At 34.9% G+C, this 23,237-nt stretch overlaps 1 protein-coding gene across 4 annotated transcripts in view; it reads left to right on the top strand.

Moving 5' to 3' along the window:
- The window catches only part of Ranbp17 (RAN binding protein 17), a 289,784-nt gene that overhangs the window by 104,323 nt on the left and 162,224 nt on the right, over positions 1 to 23,237 (top strand). The window lies entirely within an intron of this gene.

The raw sequence follows: 23,237 nt of genomic DNA on the forward strand, positions 1-23,237 counted from the left end.
CATTTGCGTATAGTCTTGCCTACCTTACAGGCGTTTATGACTAGATCTCTAGGTAGGAAAAGGTGGCATTGACTTGTTCAACTTCCATGATGTCTGCGATATTTGTAAGTGCTGGGTAGAGTCCTGAAGTTTCAAACAGGAGGCAGATGCTAACAGATCTCTGGGTTTGTGGCCATTCTCATCTACATAGTAAGCTTCAGGACAGCCAGAACTATATAGAGAAACCTTGTCTCAAAAACAAAACAAAACAACAACAACAAATCACTTAATAATTACACACTCAAGAAGGGAGTAGTGCCACCTTATTATCAGATGAGCCAAATTACAGAAAGTTTCCTGTTAAAACTTGTGCTTTATACTGGGGGCTATGTATTACAGATGCAGGGAGAGATAATTAAGCAAAGTATTTTTTGTAATATTCCTTAGAAGATTTCATAATTTGTCTCAAAATTAATAATAATGTCTTTAATGGGCACAGAAGTAGATGAGTCCAAAAAGATGTGAGAGAAAAGTACAAATGTTAAATATTCTCCTGTACTTCAGTTTTTACAATGCAAAAATGATCTTCAGCATGTGACTGTACTTTCATAAAGGCGGTCTTTAGTAGTAATTTTTAAATATTTATTATTATTTTTAATTATTTGTATGTGTGTAGGAATGTGTGAAGATCAGAGGCATTAGGTCCCCTGGAGCTCAAGTTTTAGGCAGTTTTGAGCTGTCTGACATGAGTGCTGGGAACCAAACTCTGGTCCTCAGGGAAGAGCAATATGTGTTCTTAACCACTGAGCCATTTCTCCAGCCCCTGGTAGTACTTCTTCTAAAGTAAACGTATAAATCGAAATAACTCTTTGCAAACTAAAGATCACTGGTTATTATTTTTTTAACCTATTTTATTATGAAAGTTCCAAGAATATCCACAATATAAGGTTGTAGTTTAGTTTGCCATTGGTCGCACATTCCTTTAATCGCAGCACTTGGGAGGCAGAGGCAGGTGGATCTCTGAGATCCAGGCCAGAGAGAAAGTTCAAGAGAAATCCTATGGGGACTTGGGCGGGGGCAGGGGAGTTGTGTTAAAGTGACTAAGAACCAGGGGAACTGCTCTTCTAATGAGATCTGGCAGAAACAAATACCTCTTGTGTGAATGTAGGTAGGGGCCTATGTCGAGCCACCTAGACTATGGGCTTAGACTATAGCCTTTTTTCTGGTGCCCCTGAGGTACGCCTCTGGCATCCTAAGCCCTGGGGTCTCCATTGTGAGAACTGTGGATATCTGTAAGAGTTTGTAATTCATGGGCTAGGTGCCATTCTTGACTATTAGTTGCCATGGCTTCAGTATCATTTTTAAATGACTACATCCACCTACAGAAACTATTGTTGTCAACTGGAGTATGTCTATTCAGCATGCCTGTAATCAGTGCTGACAACTAGCTATGTGATTGTCATTAGATGCTTCTGATTTATTTATATGTATGTAATAAGGGAGCATTTGGCTGGGCCAAATTATAAGCCTCTGACATTCTCAATGATAAATATTTATTGTGCATTAGTGAAGTTTTATTCATCTGTGACAGAGAAGTCTTAAGCTTTGAGGGATTTAAATTCATTGATGAGAGAAACTAGCAAATATAAGGCTGTTAGAAACAGTCTTTTAATTAATTATTAATGACTAATTTTGGATTCTTGAGACTCAAACTTAACAAAAGGCAACTGAATATAGAAAGAATCTATTAAAACAATACAAAGCCCATATTTGAAATTTAGGTTTTGGGTAAGCAAATTGTACATGTATGCATTCATGGCTGAGAGCTAGAAATCAAGATGGATTGCATGCTCTGACCCTCTGTGTGCTCTCTGAGTAAACATAGAAGGTGGTATTTCCTTTTTCATGCTATCTGTGAGCTTTGATGTTTATTACATTATCATTTTAGTGTATTTTGTGAAATGTGTGTTCTAGGAAAGAGAATCCAGCATGTGAATTCTTAGACTTTAACAGGATGCATGAATCTAGTTGGTGTGTGATTTAAACATTAAGATTAAAGTGACAAACATATGAAAATTATTTATAAGTAAAATAATTTTTCCTACATCTGTTCTTAGAATGAAGTTTTTAGATAATTTTAAGGTACCTTAAATATAGTTTCAACATATTAAAATGTGTTGGCATTAATTTTTATATTGACATTTTATTTTATTAGACACTCTTTAATTTATTATCTTATTTTTCCTTTTATGATAATGCTGTATTTTCTAATCATCATAAAGAATTTTATATTATTTGACCTCTCAGTATAATACTTGAATTGGTTTTGTTTTACTCACAAAGGTAAAAAAAAAACTTCAAATTTACTCATAATAAAAGTATTAGAGAAACTGTCAATAAATTTGCTGTTCTAATTGAATCATATGATATCTAAATTGTTGATAATGTAATCTGCTCGTTAAACAATAGTGTCTGGAGAAAATGATGGATTAATTGACTGATGGCTAAAGTTTCCCTCAAATATAATGGTTTATCCAGTTTGATTTGATTTGTGTAAAATAACTTTCTCTAATAAACAATTTGCTCAGAGGCAATAGAAGAAATGAATGGTTATCAAACCAAACTTAATTAGTCTATCCTAGATTGATATTACTTGGGGAGTCTTCATTTTAATTGTGGAGTGCTGGATACAAAGAGTTTGGTTCATTATTTTTTCCTGTATAAACACTATTGTGTAACTACCTATGGAATAATAACATGTGAATTCATTTTAATAAATGCTTGTAAAGTGGATTAGCTAATTATGCCAAGCTAAAAATGATTCCTTTAATTATTTTGGATATTTAACTGGTACTTCAATTTTATTATTGTTAGTCTGTAAATGTGATTTGTATTAGCTCTGCCAAGCTAATTATAATGTATAACATAACAATTTGAATAGTTTTGTAATGCTTACAGTGTTCTCCTCTCCTGTGCAAGAGAAAACATTTCTATATTACATGAAGATAAAGGTTTGACACGATTTCAGACCAAAGGGATGGCAAAATATTTGTAAAGAGAAAAACACCTGTCAGTATCCAGCTTAATGCTTTTTTATAATTATATGTATGAGAAGAATAAACAGCTGCCATTCAAGAGGAGATAAAACTATCTTAAGATATGGTACCATATAAGCCATGTGCTTATTACTCTTAGTCTAAGAAGGTGTGTGGTCCTCATTCCTTTCCATGATATGAAGACCTCTGTCCTCACTCTCAAGTAGAAAGATTTTTAAAAATAACATTCTGGATGTGACAATGTTTCCCTTCATCACTTTTACTTAGCAGACTAACTCTAATTGTTTTTTAATCTAAAATCAATGAAAAATAGGATTTAGTAGTAAATAGCATCCATGTTTAGTCCTTTCGGGAAAAAAAGGTAAATCACTTTGACGAGACTATGCAGCCTAAAACATTTTTTTTATTTTGTAAATTAGCATGTATTAAAGTTAACATTTTCCTTTTGGTTTTGTTCATTTCAAACTGTTTCCATGAAGACCATGCCCTGCCTTTGTGTCTTTTCTCCCCATAGCAACCACTGATAGTCCTCACTGCTATCCTTGGGCATTTTTCTAGAATGTAATATAAGTGTGATTATAAATGATTTGACCTGTCTTTCCCTCTTTGAATTCAATTTAGCAACATTAGTATCAGTTTTTTAGTTAATATAAATGCTCTATTCTATATGGATGTTAGTGTACCTGAACGTTAGATGCCACAGATGTTATGTTAGAACTTGGTTTTTATCATTATTTACTGCATGTAATTTCTTCCTTGAGATGGTGTCTCCCTGTGTTACCTTTGCTAGCATTGCACTTATCATCATCCTATCTCATCCTTCTGCCTTGCTGGAGTTACAAACAAGTGCCAGTGTTCTGGCAGTTCTACCTTTAGTAACTACATAGTAGTTGTATATGTGCACCATACTTTGCTTAACCTGCCTGCAACATAATAAGGTTAAGGCTTTTGGAAAGAGTTGCATTCAGACCTGAAGTAAGCATGTTTGTATATACCTATTCTGCATGTAGATTCTACCCTATGATTTCTGGGAATGAATTTATTAGGTGAAAGATATGCACAAAAACTGTATGGATGGCAAATTTCCTTACAATCTGCTTGAACCAGTTTGGACTTTATCTTATTACTTTGCCCTTGTTATCTTGGCAAATCTAGGTATTGACTGTTTTGCTTTTAGTCTACATTAAACATTATGATGTTTGTGCTAATACTGCTATATCACTTTTCTAATATGATCTGTATTCCAACACCATCTTATTTTGCAAATCCCAGACAATTTTTAAAAGATTTATTTATATTTTATGTACATTGGTGTTTTGTCTCCATGTATGTCTGTGTGAATGTACCAGATTCCTGGACCTGGAGTTATAGACAGTTTCGAACTGCCATGTGAGTGCTAAGAACTGAGCCTAAGTCTTCTGGAAGAGCACCCAGGGCTCTTAACTGTGAGCCATCTCTTAAGTTCTCCCAGACACTGTTTGTTGAAATTAGTTTAAGAAGGAGATTGTTTGTTTTTGTTTGTTTGTTTGTTTGTTTGTTTGGGCCATTCAATGTAGTTGTAAAAAATCAGCTAAGCACTTAGCTGAACTCCTGAATCCAGTTATAGAGAGGGAGGAATGATGAGCAAAGGGGTCAAGCATGCTGGGGAAACCCACAGAAACAGCTGACCTGAGCAAGTGGGAACTCATAGATCCTATACTGATAGTTGGGAAGCCAGCATGAAACTGACCCAGACCCCCTGAACATGGGTGTTAGTTGGGGGGCTTTGGCAGTCTATGGGGCCTTTGGCAGTAGAACCAGTATTTATCCCTAGTTCAGGAATGGGTTTTGGCCCATTTCATATGGAAGGATACTCTGTCATCCTAGACCCTTCCCCAAATGATGTGACAGACTTTGATGATCCCCCATGGGAGTCCTCACCCTTCCTGAAGAGGGAATGAGGGGTGATAAGGATTGTTTTTAATTTAAATAAAATTTAATTTTTAAAAAATATCATAGTTTTAATTTGCTTTTTCTTAATGGATTAATGATATTGAACATCTTTTCATGTACTTAGTTCTTCCCCTGTATGTGCTGGACAAGTATCAATTCAAATCTTTTCCCTGTTTCCAAGTTAGGTCATTTCTTTGCTGCTATTGAAACTTTAGTTGCAAATTGTTTCTCAGATGGGATTCTTACATATTTTGTCTGACTGTGATTTAACAGTGACCATAAACACCAAAGGTTGTTCATTTGGATGAAGACTCATTTACTAGCTTTTCTTTTATGCATTATACTTTTCCTATCACATTTTCTCCTATAGTTATGTAATTTCTAAATGTCTTTGGGAACATTCACGTCCCATCATTTTGTTTTAAACTCTATTTCTACATTTAATGTGGATTTTTGATAGCACCATCAGTTCTTTATTTTTTTAATCCATTCATTCGATCTGTCTTTTTAATAATGTATTTTTACAATTGTGTTTGATTATTAGTGGTATTTTTTAGTCTACTTTCATTTATTTGCTATTTGATATGTATAGATTTAATTTTCTTCAGACTTAATCTTTTCACGACTTAGCAAAGATTATGTATCCACATTTGACTGATTCATGGAATTGGGCTATATTTTGAAAGTTTTTCAGTCTACTAATATTTTTACTAAATATATTAAAAATCTGTTAAAATGTTATAATCTGTGCTTTTATTTATTATACAAATTCCAAAGACACTTCTTAATTAAAAAAAAAAAAAAAAACAAAGAGCGAAGGGCGTTCATTACTAATAGACTTTTCTTAAAAATCCGCTGTGTAATTCAGCCATACAAAGAAAGTTAGTTCGGTTTATTACTCTATTCTGCTGACTTATCTTTTTATGGTGACTTTGCTCTATTAGTATTTCAAGTTATCAATAGTAATTAAGGCTTAGTTTTGCCACTTTGTTGGTTTTTATGTATTTGCATCTTTTGTTCCTCAGCTTCTCTCATGCTACTTTCTGCTTGATTGATTTTTCAAGTGTCAATTTTTAATTCTCTCTTTAATTCCTTTTCTGTAATTTTTAAAGCTATTTTCTTAATGGCTGTCATGGAGATTAACAGTTAGCATCCAGAATTTATAACAATCTAATTTGAATTGATATCAGGTTCACGTCTGTGGTATCTGTTTACTCTTATCTTATATCCCACCCTTTGTTGTTGTTGTGGGTTATATCAGTATACATTATGTTCTCAGCAACAAAGATTTAGAATGTTTTAATTGTTACAAAACAAAGCGCACTCTGCACAGGTTGCCAAGGTTTTCTCTGGTTCTTTGTGTATGTATGTTTCAGATACAGCACTGTGTTCTTTCTTTGCATCTTCAAGGATTTCTATTGCCACTGCCTGTAGTACATATCCACTAGTGACCAACTCCCAGAGCTTGCTTTCATTATTACTTTTATAGTTTTTATTACTATTAATCGTGGGAAGTCAGATTTTTCACTCTCAATTTTGAAGGAGAGTTTTGCTAGATATAAAAAATTCTCTTTGATACATCTTTTCCTTTCTGCATTTTCAATGTGTAATATTCTGTTTCTTTTTTTTTTTTTTTCCTGACCACCATGGTTTCTGATGAGAAGTTGGTGATACTAGTCTTTATAAGAGGTCTTTGTATGTGATCAGCCACTCGCCTCTTGCTATTTTCAAGATTTTCTGTCTTTTGAAGGTGTCACTTTGTTTCCTATTGCAGCTTTTACCCACATTTATACTTACACAGATCTGTATATCTTGCAAGTAGAACCTAGAATTCATGTATGAGATAAAACATTCAGTGTTTGCCTTCTTTGAGTCCTAGTTACCTGTTTTCCAGATCCATCCATTTTCTTGCAAATATGTAGTTCTAGATTTTTTTTTAATGGACGTGTGTGTGTGTGTGTGTGTGTGTGTGTGTGTGTGTGTATGTATACATTTTCATTATTTTATCTTCTTATGGTCATCTATCTGTGCTGGTCCCCTTGCCTATTTGTCATGAAAAAGTTGGTAACCAACATGGATGTGTTAGTAACTGTGCAGTAGGATGTTGTGTCATGTGGGCATCTGTACAGGATTGATATAGCTGAGTCATATGGTAATTGTATTTTTAGTTTTCTCAGGAGACTGTAGACCAGTGGGCAATGAAGTGAATAAGGTTCCTCTTTCTCCCAGTCTTTGCTAGCATTCATTGTCATTCTGACTTAGTGGTAGTCATTCTGACTCAGACAAGATGGAATTGCAAAGTAGTTCTAATTTGCATTTCTTAGTGGCTAGAGAGTCAAAAACTTTTATATTATAATAAGCATGCATACACAGAGACATATAAGCACTTACATACCATTCTGAAATATAGCTAGTAAAGACTTTTCACTTATTCTGTAGGCTGCCTCACACTCTGGGTAATTTCATTTGCTGTCCAGAAGCCTTTTAATGTAATATAATCATGTTTGTCCATTGATGGGGCTGTTTCCTGTGCTACTGGAGTTGTATTGAAAAATTTCTTATCTATATCTATTTCCTGAAGGCTTTACCCTTAGTAATTTTCAGTTTTTCTGGTTTTACATTAAAGTTTTTGATCCAGTTTGAGTTGTTTGTACAGAATGATAGATAAGGACCTAATTTCATTCTTCTGTGAACAGACATCCAGTTTTACCAGCGCCCTTTATTGAAAAATTATCTTTGTCTTGATCATGGTTTGACACTTTTATGAAAAAATTAGGTATCTATTGCTGCCTGGATTTATCTTTGAATTGTTTCACTGATTTATGTGTCTGATTTTTGTACCAGGATCATTTTTTTTTCTTTGTCACTATTGCTCTTTAGTAAAGTTTGAGGTCAAATGATATGCTGCTGACCATGTTTTTTTCTGCTTAGGGTTGCTCTGTGTTATCTGGTCTTTGTATATACAATGAATGCTATGATGTTTTTTTCTTAGCTGTGTGTGAATAATGTCATTAGAATTTTTTATGGGGATATTATTGAGTCTATAGGTTACTTTTAGTAATGTAGTCATCTTTATAGTATTGATTCTACTGGTGCAGGAGCGTAGATGCTCTTTCCATTGTCTTTGCTATCTTTTTTCAGTGTCTTACATTTTGTTTATAGAAGTCTTTTACTTCTTGGCTAGGTTTAGTCCTGTATTTTCTTACTACATTTATCTATTTATTATATGTGTGTATATGCATTCATTCCACAGCTTGCATATTGTGTGTTTTGTGTATTGATTTTATACTCTGCAACTTTACTGAAAGTATTTATCAGTTCCAAAAGTTCTTTGATTTTTTTTTTTGCCCACAGTCTTAAATATACAGAAATTTTATTTATAAATAGGGATCGTTAGTTAACTTCTTCCTTTCAAATATTAACCCTTTTATATTTTTCTCTTATTACTCTAGCTAAGACTTCAAGCACTATAATGAGTAATGATGCAGAGTGTACATTCTTGCCTCATCTCAGACTTGTTAGGTAATTGTGTCAGCTTTTCCCCATTTAGTATAATAGTGGCTATATTTTTTTGTATAATAACCTTTATTATTTTGATGTATATTCTTTATATTGCTAATATTTTCAAGACTTTGTCATAAAGTTCTATTAAACTTTGTCAAATGTCTTTTCTGAATCTATTGAGATGATAATGTGATTTCTGTCTTTAAATATATTAATATGGTATATTTTATTTGTTAATGTGTTTGCCAAACCAACCTTGCATTCCTAGGTTGAAACCAAGTTGTGACATATGTTCTTCTTGATGTGATCTTGAATTAGGTTTATATTTTCTTGAGGACTTTTATATATCCATCATGAAGATTTGCCTGTAGCTAGCCAGCTTGATTTTTTGCATTTTTTTTTTTTGGTTCTTTCTTATTTCGTTTTGTCTTTGCTTCAAAGAATTTTTCAGTTGTCTTTGTTAGCTGTCAACTTCACACAGTCTTACAGTACCAAAGTCTGAATTAAGGGATTTCCTTGATCCTACTAGCCTGTGGGCATTGTTGAGAAGCCACAGTCCACTGTGGACTGCCCCATTCCCTGGCAAATGGTCCTGGAATATATCCTGTGTAAAACAAGAAGCAGAGTTCCTCTGTGATTTGTGCTTTAAGTTTCTGCTTGATTCCCTGCCCTAACATTCAAGACTCTTAAAAAGTAGACTGTAACCTATATTTTGAAGTAAACCTTTCTCCACCTTCATTTTTTGGTCAGAGTGTTTTATTACATTAACTAAGATAAAGCTAGGACAGAAGTGTTCTTTTTCTTCCTCTATTGTAGGACAGTTTTAGAAATGTTGATGTTAGCTCCTCTTTGACTGGTAGAATTTAAGAGTAAATCTATACAGCCATGGGCTTTCTTTTTTTTCTTTTTAATTTTTTTTTTTAACAGGGAGATTTTAATGACTGCTTCAACTCATTTCTTGATTTAGGATTTTTGGTTTGTTTATGTCTTCTGGCATTAATTTGGGTAGGATATGTATGTTAGAAATGTATCAGTCTCAGAGACTTTCCAGCTTGTTAGGGTTTAAATATTCAAAGTATTTTCTGATGAGAGCTGAGAGGTGCATTTGTCTGTGGGATAATGACAAGTCATTAGGAGTCAGTACTATATCGAGTTAGCAGAATAATAGTAGTGGATTATCCGTAAGGTCTGTGACCTGTCAAGACCTCAGGTGCTTGCTCTAATAACAATCTCAGATATGGGTTCTATCTTGTGGGTCAAGATTTAAATCCAGTCAGAATGTATTTTATTATTTTCATGATCTGGCTGCCAGTATTGTACTAGTGGACATGTCTTCCTAGGCCTGCCATTATTGTAGCTTTCAGCATTCACAATTGGTAGTGTGGACAGCACATTTTCTAGAACAATAAAAGCCAGCCAGTAGGAATGAAGCTTCCAGTTCCTCATGAGCTTAATTTCTCCCATGTTTTGTGATTCTGGTCTTTCCTATAATTCTCTGGACTGAAAAATCACTGACTTAGCTGTGCCATTTAGTTTTTCCATTCTGCCATACATTTTCTGTAACTGTGCCTTCATCCATGAACAGAAGTATAGAAACAAAAGAAACATTCCTGGTGATGTAGGATTCTTGAAAGCAGCCTGTTGTGCCTCCTTGGTTGTTGAACATCCAGGTGGGAAATGAATGAAAAAGTAAGGTTATCTCCCTCCCTAATTAATAACAGATCGATGTCTTGACCCAACTGCAAGGGCTTCTCTTGACATTTTTTTCTTTTCATTCACAATATTTGTTACCCTTGACAATACTAAATACGGAAAGGAAAAGCTCATCCCTCTCAATGTACTTAGAAGTGGGGCTTTCTCCTGTCTTAGTTACTTTTCCTGTGGCTGTGATAAAAATACCCCGACAAAAGCAGTGGAAGAGAAAACAAATATGTTTTGATTTCTTAATTTGAGGGTATTTCTCACTAACAAAACCAGTGTTATGTTAATATTGAGTCTTTCCCTTTGCAGTGGGTCTCATTACTGTAATATGTATATAAATGTTTCTTTGTGTCTTTATAATGTTATCTACTATAAGGCTGTTCATTTTAATACACCATTCATTTTTCCTAAGAAAAGAAAAAAAAGGAATTCTTAAGCATTTTATAAGTTATAAGTAATGGTAAGCTTTATTTTTTTATTAAAAATAAATCATTTCAAAATTTATATGAGCAAAGTAAGTGTGATTGCTTAAGCTGTTTCCTGTGACAAGACAGTTTAAAAGTCTAACCTGAGAATCCATTTAATTCAACATCCATATGTAGATGTATCCTAAGTTTAGAAAATAGTGTAATATAAAGTGGAATACTATTTAGCTCTAAAGAAAAATGTAATCACAAAATTTGTAGGAAAATGAATGGACTTAGAATGTATATTAGGTAAGGTCTTACAATCTAAGAAAGAAAAAAACACCTAGTCTTCTTCATGCAAAATCAAGCCAAAAATATCACTGTATGTATTACATAAACAAATGTACACATAGGCACATAGTAAAATGTAGAAAGAAAAAGAAGGAAGGCTATATATTAGGAAATGAGGAAGGATTGAATACAGGTAATGAATGTGAATCATGATGAGAATATGAAGCTAATTGTTTTTCTAGTTCTAACTGTTGTCAGATTTTTCTATTTTTGTTGCTAGATAAGTGCAGACATAGGCAGATCTCTATAAGTTCAAGGCCACCTTGATCTTCGTAGCCAGTTCCAGGCCGGCCAGGGCTACGTAGTAACCCCTCCTTTTCCCTATGGGAGGGGGGCTAAGAACAACCAAACATACTTAGTCAGTAAATGAGATCATTTAATGACATCATCCGCTTCCTCATTCAAGTGTGTGATTAAACGGTACCCACATTTCTGCTGACTAAAGCTCTAACCAAAAGGAAGCTTATTAAATAGTACCATCTATATGATGTAGTAGAAAAAGCAATACTCTTGAGGACACAAGTCAGTGGATGAATACCATAAAATCAGAGAGAGAGGAATGGGAGACTACAGAAGAACAAAATAGAAGTTTTAGAGTGATGAATCTGTTACACTCAGTACTGGCAGAGTGGATAGATGTAAGCATTTGTGGTAATTCGTTACAGAATGTACTTTACTGGTATAATTCTCCCCTGCCCCCCCCCCCAGTGCAATACATCTGGACCACAGTTTGCCCTATCTCTGCTACCCACCACCTTTCCTCTTCCCTGTCTCCTTTCAGAAAAGAGCAGGCCTCCAAGAGACAACACCCAAAAACTACAAAACAAAATTCAGTAACACAAGGTAAAAATAAAAACCCTCACACCGAGGCTGGCCAGGGTACCCTAATGGGATGGAAACAGTCCCAAGAGCAGGCAAAAGAGTCAGAGCCACACCCGCTCCCACAGGTAGAAGCCCTGCATGAACCCAAGCTAACAGCTATAATATACATGTAGAGGACCTGATACAGACCCTAAAGGCTCCACGCTTGCTGCTTCAGTCTCAGCCCAAATGCAGTCTGCTTAATCGATTCAGTGAGCCATGTTCTCCTGACATCCCCTCTGATTCTTATCATCTATCCAGCCCCTCTTCCATGGGATTCCCAAAGCCCTGAGGAGAGGGTCCCAATAGAGGCTTCCAATTTAGACTCACTCTCAAAAAATGTCTGGCCGTGGCTCTCTGTGTCTGTTCCTATCTGCTGCCAGAGGAAGGCTCTCTGATGATGACTAGACAATGCACCAAATATATTTGTCTTTCTGGGTCTGGGTTAGCTTACTCGGGATATTTTGGGTTTGTTTTTGTTTTTTTCCTAGCTCTATCCATTTGCTTGCAAATTTCTTGATGCTTTATTTATTTATTGACTACTAGATAAACTACTAGATAAATATTCCTACATTTTCTTTATTCATTCTTCAGTTGAAAGGCATCTAAGTTGTTTGCAGTTTCTGACTGTTATGAATAAAGCTGTAATGAACATAGTTGAGCAAGTGTCCTTGTAGTAGGATGAAATGTCCTTTGGGCATATGTCCAAGAAAGGTATAGCTGAGTCTTGAAATAGATTGATTCCCAATTTTCTGAGGAACCACCATATTGATTTCTATATTGGCTATACAAGTTTGCATTCATACCAGCAATGGAGGAGTGTTCTCCTTGATCCACATCCTCTATAGTAAGAGGTGTCACTTCTATTACTGATCTTAGTCGTTCTCACAGGTGTAGTATGATTTCCATCAAAAGTAGTTTTTATTTGCACTTCCCTGATGGCTAAGGGTGTTGAACAATTCTTCAAGTGTTTGTTTCTCAGCCTTTTGAGATTTCTCTATTGAGAATTATGTTTAGATCAATACCCAATTTTAAATTGGATTATTTAGTTTCTTGAGTTCTTTATATATTTTGGATATTAGTCCTATTGGATGTGGAGTTGGTAAAAGTCTTTTCCCACTCTGTAGCCTACCATTTGTCACATTGATGGTGACTTTTGCCTTACAGAAACTTGTCAGTTTCATGAGGTCCTGTTTATTAATTGTTGATTTTATTGCCTATGCTATTGGTGTTCTGTTCAGAAAATAATCTCCTATGCCAAGGTGTTCAGGACTATCCCCCATTTTCTCTTCTATCCAGCTTAACGTAAAATCAGGTCTTTGATCCACTTGGCCTTGAGTTTTGTGCAGAGTGATAAGTATGTATCTATTTGTATTCTTCTATATGTAGATATCCAGTTTAACCAACACCATTTGTTGAAAATGCTGGGTTTTTTTCCAGTATGTATTTCTGGCTTTATCAAAAATCAGGTGTTCATAGGTGTTTGGGTTTATGTCTTCAATTGGATTCCATTAAGCAATGTGTCTATTTTTATGACAATACCATGTATTTTTGTTTGTTTGTTTTTTCTTTCTGTAGCTCTGTACAACTTGAAATCAGGGATGGTGAGAGCTCCAGCAGTTCTTTTATTGTTCAGAATTGTTTTAGTTATCCTGTTTTGTTTGGGTTTTTGTTGTTGTTGTTGGCTTTTTTCCCATATAATGTTGAGAATTGTCCTTTCAAGGTCTGTAAAGAATTGTGTTGGAATTCTGATAAGAACTGCATTGAATCTGTAGATTGCTTTTGGTAGGATGGCTTTTCTTTTTCTTTTTCATTTTTACTATGTGAATTCTATTGATCCATGCACATGAGAGAGCTTTCTTTCTCCTGATATCATCTTCAATTTCTTCAGAGATTTTAAGTTTTTGTTATACCAATCTTTTGCTTGCTTGATTAGAGTTACTCCAATATAGTTTATATTATTTGAGGCTATTGTGAAAGGTGTTGTTTCCCTAATTTCTTTCTCAGTCCACTTGTCCTTTGTATATAGGAGGGCTACTGATTTTTGTGAGGTTTTTTTGTTTGTGTTTTGTTTTCTTGTTTTTTGATTTTTGGGTTTTTTGTTTTATTTTGTTTTGTTTTTTGTTTTTGTATCCAGCTACTTTGTTGAAAGTGTTCATCAATTATTGGAGTCATACTGCCTAGACATACCACTCCCTATACACCCTCACGTAACATGGGTTTCATGTCATTTGGACTGATTGGAGAGTAACTTAATATGGCCTTATCTGATTGGATAATGTGTGCATGTTTGTCAGTGAACATAAACATTTAACCAGATCTGTACCCTGATGCTGTTCTCTGGAGTCTGCTTCCAGGGAAACTCTTCCTGACTTAATCTCCCTCACCTTTCCTTCCCCCACTGAGCCAGCTGGTGAGAGGGAACAAAGACCCCACAAGCTTTGGAGTTCCCTGGTCTTATTTTTACATTCTCTTATGTGTACTATCATATCATCAGCAAATAATATTTTGATGTCTTCCTTTCCAATTTGTGTGCCCTTGTTCTCCTTCAGTAGTCTTACTGCTCTAGCTAAAACTTCAATTACTGTATTAAATAGATATGGTTTGAGGAGACAACCTTGTCTTGTTCCTATAATGGAATTGCTGTTTCTCTCCATTTAATTTGATGTTGGCTATAGGCTTGCTATAAATTGACTTTATTCTGTTGTGTGTCCCTTGTATCACTTATCTCTCCAAGACTTTTATCATGAATGAGTGTTGGATTTTGTCAAAGGCCTTTTCTGATTATAATTAGATTATGTTTTTGTTTTATTTTGTTTTTTTTTTTTTTTGTTTTCTTTTTTACATTTACTGATTTTTTGTGTATTGAAACATCCATGCATCTCTGGGATGAATCCTACTTAATCGTGGTAGGCACTCTGACGTGTTCTTTGATTCAATTTGCACCTATTTTATTGAGTATTTTTGCACCGATGTTCATAAGAGAAATTGATCTGTAATTCTCTTTGTTGAGTCTCTCTGTCGCTTGGGTATCAGAATCAACTGCGTGACCTTATAAAAATGAATTGGGCAATATTCTTCTGTATCTATGAATTATTTTATGGAATAATTTGAGGAGTGTCAGCATTAACTCATCTTTGAAAGTCTCATAGAATTCTGTGCTAAAACTATCTGGCTGTGAGCTTTTTTGGTTGGGAGACATTTATTTAAAGACTACTTCTGTTGCCTCAGTGGTTATAGGTCTATTTAAAATGTTCATCTGATCTTGATTTAACTTTGGTAAGTGGTACTTATGAAGAAAATTACCCATTTCTTTTAGATTTCCCAATTTGGTGGAGTGCAAGTTTTTAAAGTATTATGATTCTGTGGATTTCCTTTGTGTCTGTTGTTATGTTCCCCTTTTAAAGAATTGCAGTGTCCTCTTCATGGATTTCTCCTTTAAGTATATAGCATCCTTTTTCATTTCTTTTTAACAGTTTTCTTTCTTTCTTTTTTGTTTGTTTGTTTTTGACCTCTGCTTTGTTAGATATTAAAATGCCTACACCAGCTTGCTTCTTAGGTTGCTTTGCTTAGGATATCATTTTACCCTGAGGTAATGTCTTTCCTTGATGTTGATGTGTGCAGAAAGATGGATCCTGTTTTCACATCCATTCTTAGCCTCTGTCTTTTTACTGAGAAATTGAGACCATTGATATTGAAAGATATTAATGATTAGTGGTTGTTTTTGTTATTTTGGGGTGGTGTGTGTGTGTGTAGATTATTTTCTGTGTTTTCATGGGTATAGTTAACTTCCTTAGGTTGGAATTTTCTTCTACCACCTTCTGGAGGTCTGGATTTGTAGATAGATATATTTAAATTTGACTTTATTATGGAATATTTTATTTTCTCCATCTATGGTAATGGTTCTCTGTCTGTGGCTCATAAACCCTTTGGGGTTGCATATCAGATATTTATGTTATGATTCCTAACAGTAGCATAATCACAGTTATGAAGTAGCAACAAAAGTAATTTTTTGCTTGAAGGGGGGTCACTGCCACATGAGGAATTATATTAAAGGCCTTCGCATTAGGAAGGTTGAGAACCACTGATAATATGGTGATTGAAATTTTTGCTGGGTTTAGTAGTCTGGGCTGGCATCTGTCTAGGCCTGTCTAGCAGTTGCCATTGAGAAGTCATGTGTAATTACTGATAGGTCTGTTTTTATATGTTACTTTATCTTTTCCCATTATAACTTTTAATACTCTTTCTTTGTTCTATATATTTAGTATTTGGATTATTAAGTGGTAAGGGGATGTTCTTTTCTTGTACAGTACACTTGGTGTTCTGTATGCTTTTTCTACCTTTATAGGCATTCCTTTCTTTAGGTCAAGACTATCCTAGCTTGGAGCACAGGCTGTAAGAAATAACTCTAAAGATGTTACAAATGTTACACAGCCTCAGGAAAGGAGGGGGAATCAGCGAAAAGCTATCCTAAGGAAGGTTGGACAGTGACATTTCAATCTGTTAGCATAATACTAAACACAAAAATTACATATACCTTGCATCCTAGTTGGTAACTTTGTTTCTCAAAGGTACATGTTAGCAATTTGAAAACCCTTGTACACTTGAGTTTTGCACAAATAAACATAATTAATTTTTAGACAGGTTTCTGATGTCAGAGTCAAAAGTTCCAAATAAACAAAGGGAAAACCAATAGGAACTCTACAATGCTAGAGAGGCCTGAGCTGAGACTCATATTAATGTTTATGGGGATATAAAGATAAAAATTACCTAGCTATTTGTGTCCATTCAGGTAATGCACTTATGTCTAATCCTAGCTGTGTCTGCTGATAGGCGAGAAGCAGTTACTCCTAACTCCAGGAGCAACTAACACACACACCTAAATTCTGGTTTATGTATATCAGTTTCCAACAAAAGGAACCAAGTCTCCTTAGATAAGTAACCAATTCTAGATATGGGACAAGAAAACAGTGTGAACCTGGACTGTGATGTAGGACCAGAAAGTAGAATGAATACAGTAGTTGAGATAATTTCAATAATAAATTTTGGTAATATATTTTATTGTAACTCAAAAAGAATATCCTTCATAATGATGTAACATATGAACTGATTCATTTCTAGGGAAAGGAAAAAACCCTCATAGAAGAGTTCCCAGTGACTATATAGATACTGTTGGAAATAGCGCTTGACCTCATTCTGGGGTGTGAGCTGAGCTTGGTGACTTGTTTCCAGAGAGTAGACTTAATAAAGGCCTAAGTCGGTAGCTTTACAGGCAAGAAAAATGGCAAATACCCCCTGCTCTAGTGACCTTTGTTAATCTTATGGTGGCACATGTGTAGTTTTCTCACTTATTAGGAAAAACTTCCAGCACACCCAAATTGAAGACAGCTCTACAAATACCTAACTGTTGCTCTCCAAAATGTTAAGGATATGAAAAACAGTCTTAACAGCTAACAAAAGCTGGCGACCAAGAAGACATTACATTAAATGATTGCCAAACCTAGAATGTGAGAAAGACATGGGTGCACAAACAGGTGAGATTCAAATAAAGTCTATCAAGTACTAATGCTAATGTTTTCATTTTGATTTGCTTTGGTTTAAAAAGCTGCTGACATTAAAGAAACTGCTGGACTGGAGAGTTGGCCCAGAGGTTAAGAGTACTGCCTGTTCTTGCAGAGGATCTGGGTTCATTCCCAGCACCCACATGACAATGCACAACCATCTCTAATTCCAGTTCCAGGGGATCCAATACCATCTTCTTGCTTTCACAGACCATGCATAGAAAAACACACCAAAAAGAAGCTAGGTCAAGAACATATAGAAACTTTATATTTGCAACATTGTCATAAGTCTAATTTATGCCAAGCTATAATATAGTTTTATTTTGTCAAATTATATGTCTATGCAAGTGAGCATTTCTAAGTTTACATCTCATCTTTTTATGAATTGCCTCTTATAGCTTCATATGTTTATTTGGGTAGCTTGCCCTTCTGCATGTAGCTGCTTTCCCTGCTTTACCACTACATTGTCTTGTTCTGGAGTCTTTAGATGTTGCATCTGTAATTGGAAAGACTTGTCTGTATTTCTTTGTGTGGTATTTTTGAGACATTGACATTGGTATGCTAAAACCATTTTCTTTCCAGTGCTTTAAATACTGTGAGCTTTCACATACTGTCTTGCTTAGTCTTTGGTAAGTACCTGGTATTTACCTATTTTACAGGAAAAAAACAAAACAAAACAAAACAAAACAAAACAAAAAAAAAAAAAACAAAAAAAAAACCTGAAGCTTGGAATTAGTGTTTCTGCTGACATTAATCCAGCAGCCCAGCTTTAAACTTAGGTTTTTCTTTCTTTTTTTTTTTTTTCATATTATAAAAAACATTTATTTGGTAAGTCATCTTATTGACTCAAAAATCAAACAATTTACTTTAGCAACAGAAAGTACAATTTTAATCAATCTCCCCCATCAAAACCCTGCTCCATAACTGAAGTCCACACCCCATGAATTACATCACTGGAGGAGATGGGGGAGACACTAAACTTCCACAGGAAGACTGTATAAACTTGCCAATGGTTAAGTACATATTAGACAATATTCAAAGATAATACTCAAAAGTACCACCCAGTCCCAAAAACTAACTGAAAAACAAATTTAATAGGAATTTTGTACTTAATATGTCCCAGAAAATTATCAATTCAAGTATGTAACAATACTAGTTACATTATATTATATAAACTGATACAATCTAAAAAGTAAAGTGAACAATCTAGATTTCAAAGCCAGTAGGCAAGTTACCAGAATGGATATAAACAGAAGTTTTTAAAAGATATTTAGCTCTGCTTTAAAACAAACATTCAGCACTGGAATCTTCACAATTTTCAAGTATCTTGAATATCCCTGTTTTCTCTTTAATTGGTCTTGAAGCCTTCATTTGATCAATGAGATCACTTCGATCTAATAACAACTCTAGATCTTCATCATTAATGACTTTCTCTCTTGATCCTTTTACTTCCCTTTCATAATCTCTAGATTTTAATAACTCCATTAATTCCTTAGGATCTAAGAAATTCTTAGATTGACTTAACCCAGACTGACCACCTTTGAAATGATTTTTTATGGATGATAAGCTTTTCCAGTTTTCTTTTAGCAGCTGCTCTTTCCACAATTTTCTGATCAATAGTATTTGCTGTTACAAGGCGATATACAACAACTGGCTTTGTCTGACCAATTCTTTAGTTTCCTATTTTCTAGAATTGTACATTGCTTCCCCGCATTGCAGTAGAATAAGGGAAATTGCTTTTGACTATTTATAACCAAATGGCACTAATTTAAAGAATGTTCTAAAGTGCCTTTTTTTTAAGGATCTATATGGAATACATAAAGAAGGACAGTAGAGAGTTTTATTAGTGGTTTAAGTTCCTTTCAGTATCTTTCAGAAGATGGGCTGAAGAGAAACTTAACTGTAGCACCATGCAGGTATGCCTATGGTGGCCTGGGCAGGATACTCACAGAATGGTGAGTAGATGTTGAAGCAACAGGAAATAAAAGTTCTACACAGTATACATATTGTATCCATCCTTCCATAATAAGTTCCAGCATGGCTTTGTTTCTTATAAATCTTCATTGGTAGGACCTAATTTGAGGCCTGGTGTTAAGGATTAGAGTACTTTTTGAGAAGGTAAAGGAAGGAGAGAAATGGGGAAACTAAAGTCAGCCAAGAAGATGTTTGTATTTGTAGTGAGTGACAGATAATAAGTTAGAGAAGGTATACGTAGAGAAAATCTTACCCCAATTTTAGTCTTCCACTGAAAAAGAAGGAAACTGAGCTAAAATTAGAGCATTGAGAAAAATAACACATTAGAAATACAAGCTTGCAGGCATGGGGAGATGGATCAGTAATTAAAGTGGTTGCTGTACAAACATGAAGACCTAAGTAAGACCCTGGCACCTATGTAAGTGCCGGGCATGGCAAGACGTATTTGTATCCCAGTGCTGTGGGGATGGAGACAGGTGGATCACTAGAGGTGGGCAGCCAGCTGACCTCTCCAACCTGTGAGCTCCAGGCACAGTGAAAGACTCCGTCTCAGAATATTAGCAATAGAGCAGGACACCCAAGGTTGGCCTCCGGGGTCTGCATACACACACACACACACACACACACACACACACACACACACACACACACACACGAGAAGAAAATAATATCCTAGAATTATAAAGTATTTTTAAAAGATTACAAGTAGTAAAGAAAGAGTAGCTAAGACTTGATTTTCCTAACACTATATATTATATATATGAATCTTCAGTAGTAGATGTTAATTGTCCTATTTGTATTGTCAAGTAATATATATGTAGTATATATACGCAGCTAAATGCCCAAATACTATATGTATATACTGTTATATAGATGTAATATAATTCTTTAGCCAGAAATAGTTATGTAATTGATAACCCAATTATTTCAAATCTATTTCTTTAGTTTCACAAGTATTTCTGCAGTAAACATCTTTGTATGTATGTATGTGTGTATGAATTTGAGCTGTTTGCTCTATTTAAAGTACTAGAAGTTAACTTTTATATACAAAGAATTTCTGTGGCACAGGTTAAAATTTTGGTATGAATGGCCAAATTAAATTCTTAACTAGAGTAAGGTTGTTTTCGCATATGTGATTTCACAGACTTTGATGTATTTATACCCTATTCATCCAGCAGTTTATGAAGGTCTGAGATGGTGTCTGATAGGCTTTATTTCCATAAAAGCTAACCAATATTACATCATTGTCATCCTTGTGAGTCTTAAGTTAAAAATATTATCTTATGTATATCTATAATACAAAGAACATGTTTCCATGCCATATTTTCCATTTGGTTTTCTTTTTCTGTACATTTACTGCTTGTGTTCTTTGCTCGTTCATTGTCATTTTTTATATTGACCTATAAGGAGTCTGTCATATTGCAGCTTTCCCTAATTGATTATTTGTATCTTAGTTTTATATATATTCTGTTTCCCTGGGGGTGTTAGGTGTTTGTTTAACCCAAGAGAGCTACTGCGTAGGTAACATTTAAGATTTCCAGGGATTAAGCAGGAAAAGCATTTGGTTTGTTAGAATTACCGAGAAGATTTCTGGAATTTTTTTCTTTTTGTTTGTTTTTCTTTTAGGAATGTTTTCATTTAGCCCACATTTACCATCAAATCCATTATTTACTTTCTACCTCTCAAGTGCTAGAATTACAGGCTGGCCCTCCATGCCTGTCATTAGAAAATTCATCTAAGAACTGTCTTTACAAAAAGAGGATTTTTAATATGCCATCAACTTTATACTATGTGAATAAAATTTATCTTCATTATAGTCCTTAAACTACATAGCTAGCTATGTGTTACATGTGATACAAGATTAAATGTTTTTTTTTTAATAGTGGTACAAAGAGTTACTTTGTTGTTTACAGCTCTATAGATCTGTCACTCACCTGTATTGATATTATCTTCTGAGAGAATACATTAGGAGAACCCCCCCCACACACATAATCTCCTAGCCTCAGGAATAAAGATATACATAGGCCCGACCAATCAGATCACTCCTCTATTTTCACCATAATTATTGCTTTAATATAAAGTCCAAGTTATTGGTACTTCACTTCTGAAGCAAACTGAAGCTGGTTGGAAAGAGAAGCTATCTTCTCAATGAATTTGTGGTTGGGGACATCAGAGTCTTCAGCAGTGTAAGGCAATAAAAGAAACACTGAAATATCTTGATAGGTCTTGATATTTTGCTCTGTGGATTTTTTTCCCACCTGCAAAATCTAACAATGTTTGGTTCAAATACTGGGTGAATGGCACTTTATCCATCCATGTAGTCTTTAAAACAGGACTGTGCTGTCTCAGATAATGATTGGGACACAACTGATAATGTTAATAATATCTACCCCCTTGCCGTTTGTGTGTGTGTTTGTGTTTTATAAACTTGAGTTTAGCATGGTATTCTAATTCTATAATAGAAAGTGACAATGAAGATTTTAAAAGGAAGGAGGAAGTGTTATGACCTGTTGCCAACCTCCCCCCATCTCCAGTGTACTTGTATTCTAAAATGATCACCCCTCCTTCCAGTGTACCTTTATTCTGTAATGGTCATTGAACCTCCCCACCCCCATATTTCCAGTGTATCTGTATTCTGTAATGGTCACTGTAGCCCTTTTTTGTGTGTGAACTGTTTACATGTCTGACTTCTTGTTTGGATTTTACTTGGTGATTTGATATGAAATTTTAATGTGAAAGCACTTAGCATTAGGAGTTTGACATTTTGTCTGACCTTAATCACCAAGAGGATCATGAGAGGTTTATTCAGTGGGAAGAGAACTGTTACAGCTCTGACAGGAATGATGGGAAATAAGTAAACAGCCTTTTAAATCTTCACCAGAAATCAATAGGGTTTAAAGATGATGGACGTTGGTGTTTTTTGCTGCTTAAGGACTTCAACCTTTTACGGGAAAATATCTTCTCTACGTGTCAGCAGTTTTTCCGTGCATGCAATGAATGGCTGCTGCAAATAGACCATTCTGCATAGAACACTCTTTGTCACTGTTATAAGGGAGAAATTGTATATGACTGGCCACGGTAATTTGGAGCCTTATGGGGCATTTTTATAAGAAAAAGGAGGGCTATATCTCAGAGTTTTGCTCTAGTCCTAAGTATAATTTATACACCAAACTTTCCCCTCAACAAAACAGTACTAGTTTTCCTATGGTGAAAACCTCTACTGTACTTGACATTGAGTGTAAAGTGGTAATTTAGATGCTACAACTCCATTGTAGATGGTGGAACTGAGGTGCACAGGCACTTCTACATCTATCTAATTAATGACAGAAGTGATTACTTAAAATCAAGCAAGGTGTTGCTGATCCTTTTGCTGTTTTCCAAACTATCTCTGAGGCCATGAATTCAGTTGTTCTAACAGTGACCATATTTCTTTAACCACGGTGTCTTTTAATGTTCTTCTTTCCTCTGTTCTAGTCAGTAAGACTAACAGAAGTGACAGATCTCCACTTCATTTAATGAGAAGGAGAGCTATGGTATGGTCATTGGATAAAAGAGTATGGGCTAAGAATGCTTTTCAATATACTCTGCAGATCTGTTTTTTATGAATGATTAATGAGCTATTAGATTGATGTAGCATTTTGCAGTAAATTCACAATCAGGTGCAGTCTGATACAAATGTTCAAATATTAACTGAGTGTATTGTGCACTGTCCTTTGTTTTAAAGTATAAAATTAAAGACTTCACTGTGAAAAATATTCTTAGTAGCCAGATGTGTTAGTGAATGCCTGTAACCTTAACACTTGAGAAGTAATGGTAAAAGAATCAAGAGATCAAGCCTAGCCCTAGCTACATGGTAAATTAAAGACTAAGCTGTGAATTCAATTGAGGCCCTATCTAAAACAAAACAAAAC

Source organism: Phodopus roborovskii, unplaced genomic scaffold (assembly GCF_943737965.1).
Source record: "Phodopus roborovskii unplaced genomic scaffold, PHOROB, whole genome shotgun sequence".
NCBI lineage: Eukaryota > Metazoa > Chordata > Mammalia > Rodentia > Cricetidae > Phodopus > Phodopus roborovskii.